The sequence below is a fragment of the Kogia breviceps genome, chromosome 9, assembly GCF_026419965.1.
Source record: "Kogia breviceps isolate mKogBre1 chromosome 9, mKogBre1 haplotype 1, whole genome shotgun sequence".
In the NCBI taxonomy this organism is placed as follows: Eukaryota; Metazoa; Chordata; class Mammalia; order Artiodactyla; family Physeteridae; genus Kogia; species Kogia breviceps.
Window position 1 is genome coordinate 108,554,095 of NC_081318.1, and position 11,045 is coordinate 108,565,139.

Genomic DNA, 11,045 nt, shown 5'->3' on the forward strand with positions numbered 1-11,045 from the left:
GGTGACAGAGCCCATGGTGACAGGGTCCATTGTTACACTGCCCAATGTGACAGTGCTCATGGTGACAGTGACTATGGTCACAGTGCTCATGGTGACAGTGCTCATTGTGATAGTGCCCATTGTGACATTCCCATGCTTATAGAAATATAGATAACTAAGCAAATTAAATTAAAATGAGGCAATTATCCTCAAGAACATCAAATTTTTCATGTAAAAAAAATAGTATTCCAGTGCATTGTATGATTCAACTAAAAAAATACTGTTCACAGAGTCACAATGAGAACGTTGGCTGTAGATTGAAACTGAGATAAGCCATCTGGCAGCGTCTCACACATGAAACAGATTCATCATGTGACCTAGAAATTCCGCTCTGCGGCACAAACCCAAGAGAAATGAAGACTGAGTTCCACAGAAAACCTTGTACGCAGCTCCTCACAGCAGCTTTATTCATAATACTTACATGGGTGGGAACCATTTAAATGTGCAACAACTGATGAATGGATCAATAAAAAGGGTCTATCCAGATAAGAAAATATTATCCAGCAATTAAAAGTATGAAGTACTGATACATTATAGCATACATGAACCTTGGAAATATTATGCTGAGTGAAAGAAGCCATTCACAAAAGACCAGGACTTCCCTGGTGGCGCAGTGGTTAGGAATCCGCCTGCCATTGCAGGGGACACGGGTTCGAGCCCTGGTCTAGGAAGATCCCACATGCCGCAGAGCAACTGGGCCCGTGCGCCACAATTACTGAGCCTGCGCTCTAGAGCCCGCAAGCCACAACTGCTGAGGCCTTCGTGCCTAGATCCCACGCACCACAACAAAGAGTAGCCCCCACTCGCTGCAACTAGAGAAAGCCTGCGTGTAGCAACGGAGACCCAACGCAGCCAAAAATAAATAAATTAATTAATTAAAAATAAAATAAGCAAAAGACCACGTATTATAGGATTCCATTTTATCCAAAATATCCAAAATAGGGAAACCTACAGGTACAAAGTCGATTAGTGGTTGTCAGTGGCTGCGGGAGCGAGGTGGGGGATGGGAAGTGACAGCTAAGAGGTGCAGGCTTTCTTTGGAGAATAGTAAAAATATTCTAAAATTGATCATGTTGATGGTTACACAACTCTGTGAATATACCAAAAGCCACTAAGTGTACACTTTGCATGACTGAATCGCCAGAGTGTGAATTATATCTCAATAAACCTGTTTGGTTTTTTTAAAGTTAAGACATAAACATTTTGGGAGAATGGGAGAGGAATGGAAGAGAACTAATCTCCATTTTCCATTAGAGGAAGTCAGTAGATAACAATCAAACCCGAAAAATCAAGGAATGACAGTAAACGCAAATATGAAGGCAGTAATGACATAAGCAGCTAAAACTGTTGCAAGTGGAAGCTTCCAGAGAGTACAAATTGGGGTGGGAGAAGTGGGGCAAGGGAGAATCATGTTTCATTATAAACATGGAAATGTTTCTTTTTAAATTGTACACGTATAACTTTGATAAAAGTAAAGAATAGAATTAAGTAATAGTAATCATCTGGTCCAACCCTCTTACTTTGTAGATCACAAAACAGAGATCCACGAAGTAAGTGATTTTCTCACAGTGATACAAACGGTTAGCTGCACAGTTCAGATGAGATCCGAGCTCCCAATTCCTAGCCAATCACCCTTCTGGATGAAGATTTAGACAGCTTCTCACATAGACAGAAAATTCCTTGGGTGCGCTGGAGATGTTTCCTGAGCGCGACAGCTTCTCTGAGATGTGCTCCACGGTAACAGCAGTTGGTACGATCTTCCTGGCAAGCTTGATTAGGGCGTGACCCTGGGAACCTGGAAAGGCCCAGCACTTCCCAGGGTGGACATCCGGCTGCAAAGAAAGCACTGCATTAATCTTTTATCCGCTTATATAAATCCACTCCTACAATGTTGGCCAGCTAATCACTCTTGACCAAAGAACTTGCTTACGCCTATAATATGAAGGCGCTGTGTGGGATGTATCAAACGGGAAAGCTTCCAGGATACCCATAGTTTTGGTTGTGCTGATGTCAATCAGAGCCTTTTATTGTGTGAGTATGTTTTCTTTTATTGCTCTAACTAGACTGTAAGTCACTACAGGCAGCTAGTTGGTATGAGTGGTGAAGGCACTGGTGAAGACGGTGCTGGTGGTGGTGATGAAGAGGGTGGTGGCAGTCGCTGTGGTGACAGTGATGGCAGCTGATGATGGTGATGGTGGTGGTGATGGTAGTAGTGGTGATGATAATGGTGGTGATAGCGAAGCTGGCTGTACTGGTGGTAAGGAAGAAAGATGATGTCTACCATTTTCTAGATCTAGACTGTACTCTGGAGTGAGATCTATACATTTGCCCCTGAAGGTATTTCTAAACTGGAAATAAATTCAGGTGTGTAGCTGTACTGTCAGTTGGTGTCTAGTGCCTTTTGAATTGAACTGAAATGATAGTGAAAATCTTACTTGGAAATTTCTCCTATTATAAATGGACTTTATAAAAATGTCGTGGCCTGAACAGCACATAGCACAGTACTTGCACTTAGGGGTCATGCATCTTCAACAAGTGTTTGTTGAGTGACTGAAGTTTTCAATGGAAAAGGAAGACCACAGAATCAGCTTAAAGAAAAGATATGGAATGTGTATATTTTAGTTGAGAAGTACATACTCTAGTCCACTGATCTTTGAATAATAAATAATTATTAATTAATGAATGAATCATAGTTCATTACCCATAAGTAGGAAATATTTCACATAGTTTGATGACTGTGAAAATGAAAGAGGACAGTTTGTTTCCCTGACAAGTTCAGAATTATTTCCATTTCAGACATTAATATTTTTCATGATCAGTAATAGGAACAGAATCCTAAAATATAAACAAGTTATTTTAAATCTAGCTTTTACCTGGAGAATGATATCTGGAGGCATTTCATAATTTAAGAACCCAATCCCATGCCAGTAGAGTTTTGCTTTATTATTTTTGTAACTTTCTGAGGTCCCAGCTTCAAGAACAGAGGCTCCTGAAATTATAAAATAATTTTTAAAATTAAAAAAATCACACAATTCAAAACACCATTTAGATTTTAATGTTGTTGGGGAACTATTACTGGGCAACTTACAAATAAGGTAAAATGCATACCAGGAAACTGATAAGAAAAGTATGACTTTCAGCTTTCACTACCACTGAAATTTTGTCACTCTGAGAAAACCATTCTTGCTCTGTGTGGCTTCCCAACATTTCTGGAACTGATATTACAATAAAAAATGGAAATCTGGAGCAATTGATTTAGACATGGAAATATGATGTGTACTGTGTTTATTAGCTAAGGAGACACATGGATCCCCATATTTCAACAACTCATGTGATAAACAAGCCCAATTCACCCAAAAACAAAAGCAGAATGACCAGCAATGTCATAAATGTACTAACAAGTTGTATTCATAACAGCCATTCTGCACATTTATTGAGCTTTCATTTTAATCAAAGAAATATAAAATATACTCATCAAATATTATCCCTTCAGGTTACTTCATTTTAGAAGCAAAATGTATCTGATACATAAGAAATAAAGAAAATGCAAATCACTTCCTTAAATTCCATCTGGATATCACAGTACAACATTAAAAAGACACAGACGTGATGAATATCAGATCGCCAGTGCCTTTTCTAAGATGGTAGGATTTGAACTAGTGAATGTACCCACGGTTGCAGGACTTAGCAAGTAGAAACCCAAGATTCCCAGTTAAGTTTTAACTTTGCGTAAACGATGAATAATTTTTTAGTACAGTTACGTCCCATACAATATCTGGGACATATACTAAAATATGGTTTGCTGTTTGCCTGAAACTCAAATTTCACTGAACATCCTTTATTTTACCTGGCAACCCTGTGAGTACCTTGTTTTTGAGTGCTGATACGGTCTGCTCGGTCAATGAGTTTTCCTGCTGCACTGACTGGTTGGACGGGAATTAAACTTCCACATACTGATGTGAGGACTGACCCCACCCCAGCCATAATCTAGTTCAGAAAATGTTAATTGTGGCAGGTAGGGTTTTTAAGTAATTCAAATTCACTTTTCTCATTCTCATTTTTTAAGTTTCTATTCAGCTCTATTGAGATATACATACTACCCAATTTACTCATTTAAAGTGTACAAGTCACTGGTTTTTAGCATATTCACAGAGTTGCACAACCATGACCGCAGTCAACATTAGAACACTTTCCATCAGCCCCAAAGAAACCCTATTGCACCCAGCGGTCACTCCCCACTCCCCCGAACCCCACCCCATCCCTAGGCAATCACTGACCTACTTGCTATCTACATTTGCCTATTCTGGCCCTTCTCTCTTGCTGTCTCTGTGTAGTCAATCACAGTAGTAACCTTTTGAATATGGCTCCTTTCACTTGGCACAATTGATACATTTGAGCTTCCTGGCAGGTATAAGGAATGTGTTCCTTCTCATCTCTGAGTAACATTCCACCGTATGGATACATCACAACTAGCTATTCCTTCATCTATTTCCAGTTTTGGTGACAATGAGTAAAGTTGCTGTAGACATTCTCAGACAGGTTTTATTGTGAACATAAGTTTAAACTTCTCTTAGGTAAATATTGATACGTAGAGGTGGAATTGCTGGGTCCTATGTGTTATGTTTAACTTCATAAGAAATTGTCAAATGTCATACCCTAGTGAAGTGAGTCAGACAGAGAAAGACAATTTTTGTATGTTTTCACTTATATGTGAAATCTAAATAATAAAACGAGTGAGTGAATATAACAAAACAGAAACAGACTCATTGATACAAGAGAGCAAACTAGTGGTTACCAAAGGGGAGAGGGCTGGGGGGAGGGGCAAGTTAGGGGAAGGGGATTAAGAAGTGCAAACTACTAGCTATAAAATAAATAAGGTACAAGGATATAATGCACAGCACTGGGAATATAACCAATAGTTTATATGTAATGACTTTAAATGGAGTATAAGCTATAAAAATATCGAATGACTGTTTTGTACAGCTGAAAGTAATGCAACATTGTAAATCAACTATATTTCAATTTTTTAAAAAAAGAACGAAACTGGCAAATGGTTTTCCAAAATGGCTACACCACCGCTACATTCTCACCAGCCACATGTGAGACTTCTGCTTGCTCTCCATTGCTGCCGCCATTTCATGAGTCAGGTTTTGTTTGTTTTGTTTGTTTGTTTTGTTTGTTTTTTTTACGAGTCAGGTTTTGTTTGTTTGTTTGCTGTTCTAACGGGTACATCTACATTTCACTAATGGCTACTAATGAGAAGCATTTTTTCACGTGCTTTTTTGACACGCATGTATCTTCTTTGATGAGGTAGCTTTCAAATCGTCTGCCCACTTTTTATTGGATTGGCTGTTTTCTTACCATTGAAATTTGAGAGTGTTTATAAATTGTGGATGTAAGTCCTTTGTCAAGTATTTGGTTTGCAGTCCTGTCTCCCAGCCTGTGACTTGTCTTTTCATTCTCCTCAATGGCTTTTTCCAAGCAGAAGTTTTAAATTTAGATGAAGTCCAAATTATCCATTCTTTTCTTTTTACAGATCACATTTTGGGTATTGCGTCTAAGAAATCTTTTCCCAACTCAAAGTCACAAAAACTTTCTCTTATTTTTTCTTCTAGAAGTTTTATAGCTTTAAGCTTCATATTTAGACCATACTTTTAACATTTAATGCATTTTGAGTTAATTTTTGTAAGGTGTGAGCTGTGAGTCAAGGTTTATTTTTGCATATGAATGTCCAAGTCTTCCAGCACCATCAACTTGCTTTTTCTCCCCTGTCAAAAGTTAATTAGTGGGCTTCCCTGGTGGCGCAGTGGTTGAGAATATGCCTGCTAATGCAGGGGACACGGGTTCGAGCCGTGGTCTGGGAGGATCCCACATGCCGCGGAGCAGCTAGGCCCCGTGAGCCACAACTACTGAGCCTGCGCGTCTGGAGCCTGTGCTCCGCAACAAGAGAGGCCGCGATAGTGAGAGGCCCGTGCACCGCGATGAAGAGTGGCCCCCTTTTGCCACAACTAGAAAAAGCCCTTGCACAGAAACGAAGACCCAACACAGAAACTGCTACCCCCAACATCTTCTTTAAAAAAAAAAAGAAAAAGAAAATAAGCCCTGGGGCTCTCCTCCAGCTCACAGCAGATTCCACACCTCGCCGGAGTCTCCAGGTGGCTTCCTGACACCATGACCTGGAAAGCTGATAACCAAATAACAGAGCCTGTTTGAAGAGAAACCAAGCCCTCCCAGCGTGACGCGGACTCCACACCAGTCGCTTAAGGACAAATGTCCTCCTTTCCTCCACTGCTCAGCAACCCGAGGGCTTTTTTAGTTTTCTAGTCCATATTCTGGCTCTAAGAGTAGAGAGGCAGCATTTTGACCTCAGGTCCATTAATTAGATGCAAAGTGAATTCTTTTGGCTTTTCATTATTCTAGAAAATGAGAAAAATCCCTCCAGTTTTGCAAAATGTTGCCAGACTGAATATTCTTAGAGTTTTCAGCAGTTTTTAAACAATACAATTCATTTTCGAGACATTTTCCAGACCTAAACTTAGTCCTACAATTTTTTAAGGGTGTGGGCTTAGATGTCATGCGGACAGGCGGGCGGCCCTCATTCCTGGGCTTCCTCGCACCCTCGCGCTCCTGTGGGTGTGGGGACGCGGGGTCCGCACGGATGCGACCCCCAAGGACCCCACCCCAGTGCCCCCGCCCCCCGTGGGGCCCCGCGGCTCCAACCCGGCTGGATCCTGCAGCATCCCCAGTGGTCACCACTGAGCAGCACGGCCCAGCTTCCGCCCACTGCTTTTACATGCGGACGTGCTGCTCTGATTGTTCAAGACAAGCTGAAAACCTGGATTTTTAGGCAATATATCCAGATGTTTAAGAGTCCATGTGAGCTAAACTGTAGTTCCCTTGCCAAGACTGAACTTGTAGGAACCTACCTAGGATGTCCTTTCTCGTCTAGTCCCAATACTTCTATTAATATGACCTAAGAGAACACATTTATTTAAAAAGCAATTTCCAGCAGCTTCTCTCCCCTCCCTTTTTTTTTTTTTTTGTGGTATGCGGGCCTCACTGTTGTGGCCTCTCCCGTTGCGGAGCACAGGCTCCGGACGCGCAGGCTCAGCGGCCATGGCTCACGGGCCCAGCCGCTCCGCAGCATGTGGGATCTTCCCAGACCGGGGCACGAACCCGTGTCCCCTGCATCGGCAGGCGGATTCTCAACCACTGCGCCACCGGGGAAGCCCTCCCCTCCCTTTTTGTGGTTGTGAATTACTATAGCAATTCTTTAAGAGCTGAAAAAGGTGATATTTACTATTAAAACATCTCCTAGTATCTGCTATCACTTCAATGTGGAAATTAATCTGGACATGTGTACATTTTTTCTTCCCTTTAGATTTTCTATTGTTAAAAGACAAAGGCCACATCTTCTTTTGCTCTCTTAAAGACTTATGTTACACACTTCTGAAATGCTTGTTGACTTGGCATAATTTGTCGAAGCTATACGAGGGGGATTTAAACATTTAGTTCAAAAAGTCCAACTGTTACATCCTCAGTGGCTTTTGATTTATTGTAACTGCCTTCTTATTGCAGCAAACTCTTGATTCCTTGTACGTGAAATGAATAAATCTTATTTCCACTTGAAGAGAAAAAGACACATTATGGTCCAATACAAAGGGGGGAGGGAGGGGGAGGGGAGGGAAAATACAGCATGAACGTTCTCAACATCCCTGAAGCTATCACTTAATAGGTGGGAAAATTACAGGATCAAGGAGGCCAGTGGTTTATCCAACTCACTCTCAGAGGGCTTGTAAAAGTAATAGCTAGCTTTTCTTTCATGCTTTACAGTTTTCAAAACATCTTCAGATACACCATCCTGTTCACTTCTGAAAACTACAGTAAACACAGGCCACCCTGGGGTCCCATTTCACAGGTAAGGAAATACACCTTAGAGCGGAGGTCATAACTAGGATGCCTGCAGACAGCAGAGCAGCAGAGCTGGAAAGGTGCATCTTCTTGCTCTAAAAGCCATCGTGACCTGTGCCACCTGCAGCCAGGGAGCAGACCTGAGCCCATCTCAGGTGGGCTGTTCATAACTGGCCCCGTTACCTGTGCGTCAGCAGAGCGGGCCCACCATTTGAGCAGGAGCTCCTTTCCCCGCAGAGAACAGAAGCCTCTCTGTAGGCAAGGACTGGGAACTGCACAATGAAAGCAGGGTCCCATGGCTACTCTACCCCCCAGAGCCAGGGAGCCACAGCAATCCACTAAGAACTAAGGACATACAATGTGGTCCGTGCCCTCCGAGCTGTGGTCATCAAACTGGGTTACTTGAGGACACCCTCATGCTCAACCAAAGAAAAACTGTAGACCCAGCCGTCACACTGCTGCAATGGTGCATTGCTCTTTGGGGTCAGAACTTCTGGGGCCAAATCTAGGGACAAAGTGAGAGTGTTTAACAGCTCGTGGGAGAATCCAGAAACTGAGCCAGGAGAGTTTGTGTGAAAAATAGTGAGGCATTGAGTATGTACTTTATTTCTTCCAGGCTACAAGGGCTGGAAGGCAGGGTGTCTCGTTCATCTACCCATGCCTGGCTCGACCTCCATCCGTCTCAGAGTATTCAGAACTACCCGTGAATATTAGTACCTGTATGTCAATAGAATTTGAAATCAGTTTCTGTTCAAATAGAAATGTGAATAGATTGGAAAAGAATCGATTTGTTTTTCTGACAGAAAGTCTATTATGACTGATTTGAAATAAGGATGAGTTCTGTCATTTAGAGTATATGACACATCTGAAAAATGAATGAGCTAAATTTTCAGCTCTGAGGCTTGACGGAATACATTTAAAGCAAAGGTACAATAATTATCCCAGAAATTACATACTTTGCCTCTACTAAACTCATGCTAAAAGTTAGATGTAAACATAAAATTTTACCAGGAGGTACACAGATTTCCAAAATTATGTTCAGGAATATGTAACCAAAAACCTACAGGCCACTGCGTTAAGGATACTTAGGTTTAGTGACACTATAAACCTAGGTGGTGAGGGGACCTTCAAGATGGAGGAGTAAGACGCGGGGATCGCCTTCCTCCCCACAGATACATCAGAAATACATCTACACGTGGAACTTCTCCTACAGAACACCCACCGAACGCTGGCAGAAGACCTCAGACCTCCCCAAAGGCAAGAAACTCCCCACGTACCTGGGTAGGACAAAAGAAAAAAGAAAAAACAGAGACAAAAGAACGGGGACGGGACCTGCACCAGCGGGAGGGAGCCGGGAAGGAGGAAAGTTCCCACACACTAGAAGCCCCTTCGCGGGCGGAGACTGCGGGTGGCGGAGGGGGAAGCTTCGGAGCCGCGGAGGAGAGCGCAGCCACAGGGTGCGGAGGGCAAAGCGGAGAGATTCCCGCACGGAGGATCGGTGCCGACCTGCACTCACCAGCCCGAGAGGCTCGTCTGCTCACCCGCCGGGGCGGGGCGGGGGGGGGCTGGGAGCCGAGGCTCGGGCTTCGGTCGGATCCCAGGGAGAGGCCTGGGGTTGGCAGAGCGGACACAGCCTGAGGGGAGCTAGTGCGCCACGGCTGGCCGGGAGGGAGTCCTGGGAAAATGTCTGGAGCTGCCGAAGAGGCAAGAGACTTTCTCTTACCTCTTTGTTTCCTGGTGCGCGAGGAGAGGGGATTCAGAGCGCCGCTCGAAGGAGCTCCAAAGACGGACGCGAGCCGCGGCTGTCAGCGCGGACCCCAGAGCAGGGCATGAGACGCTAAGGCTGCCTCTGCAGCCACCAAGGAGCCTGTGTGCGAGCCCAGGTCACTGTCCACACCGCCCCCTCCCGGGAGCCTGTGCAGCCCGCCACCGCCGGGGCCCCGCGATCCCGCGACAGCTTCCCCGGGAGAACGCGCGGCGCGCCGCGGGCTGGTGCAACGTCACGCCGCCTCTGACGCCGCAGGCTCGCCCCGCCTTCCAATTATGACTACCATACCCCTCCCTCTCCCTGGCCCGAGAGACCAGGAGAGCCCGAATCAGCTTCTGCTTTAACCCCCTCCTGTCTGAGTGGGGAACAGACGCCCGAGGGCGACCTACGTGCAGAGGCGGGACCAAAAGCAAAACTGAACCCCAGGAGCTGTGCGAACAAAGAAAAGAAAGGGACATTTTTCTGTGCAGCCTCAGGAACAGTGGATTAAATCCCGACAATCAACTTGATGTGCCCTGCATCTGTGGAATTCCTGAGTAGACAATGAATGTTCCCAAATTGAGGTGGTGGACTTTGGGAGCAACTATAGCCTTGGGGTTTGCTGGCTGTGGCTGATTTGTTTCTGAATTTTATGTTTATCTTAGTTTAGATTTTAGTGCTTGTTCTCATCGGTGGATTTGTTTATTGGTTTGGTTGCTCTCTTCTATTTATTTATTTATTTTTTTAAATTTTATTATTATTTTATTTTATTATTATTTTTTGTGTGTGAACTTTTTATTGACACACAACATACAAGCAAAAGGTGCACAAACTTAAGTGAACAGCTTGACAGTTTTATACAAATTGAACTCACTATGGTACTACCAGCACTCTAAAACACCTCTTCTTTCCCACTTGCATTCACAAGTCTTTCATACGTAACTACAATCCTAAATACTATCACCAAAGATTGGTTTTCCCTATTTCTTTTTTTAAATTTAATTTTATTTTTTTATACAGCAGGTTCTTATCAGTCATCAATTTTATACACATCAGTGTATACATGTCAATCCCAATCGCCCAATTCATCACACCACCCCCCCACCCCCCCGACGCCTTTCCCCCCTTGCTGTCCATACGTTTGTTCTCTCCATCTGTGTCTCAACTTCTGCCCTGCAAACCGGTTCATCTGTACCACTTTTCTAAGTTCCACACACATGCGTTAATATACGATATTTGTTTTTCTCTTTCCGACTTACTTCATTTTGTATGACAGTCTCTAGATCCATCCACATCTCAACCAATGACCCAATTTCGTTCCTTTCTATGGCTGAGTAATATTCCATTG

The 11,045-nt window shown here is 43.6% G+C and overlaps 1 long non-coding RNA gene across 1 annotated transcript; it reads right to left on the minus strand.

Annotated features, from left to right (window-relative positions):
• Positions 1-416: 416 nt before the first annotated feature.
• Positions 417-9,971, minus strand: LOC136794876 (uncharacterized). Its single transcript, XR_010842327.1, has 3 exons — positions 9,674-9,971; positions 2,913-3,028; positions 417-1,871 (listed from the first exon to the last, which is right to left on the minus strand). It is a non-coding gene; the product is annotated as an uncharacterized lncRNA (long non-coding RNA).
• Between the last annotated feature and the right edge of the window lie 1,074 nt (positions 9,972-11,045).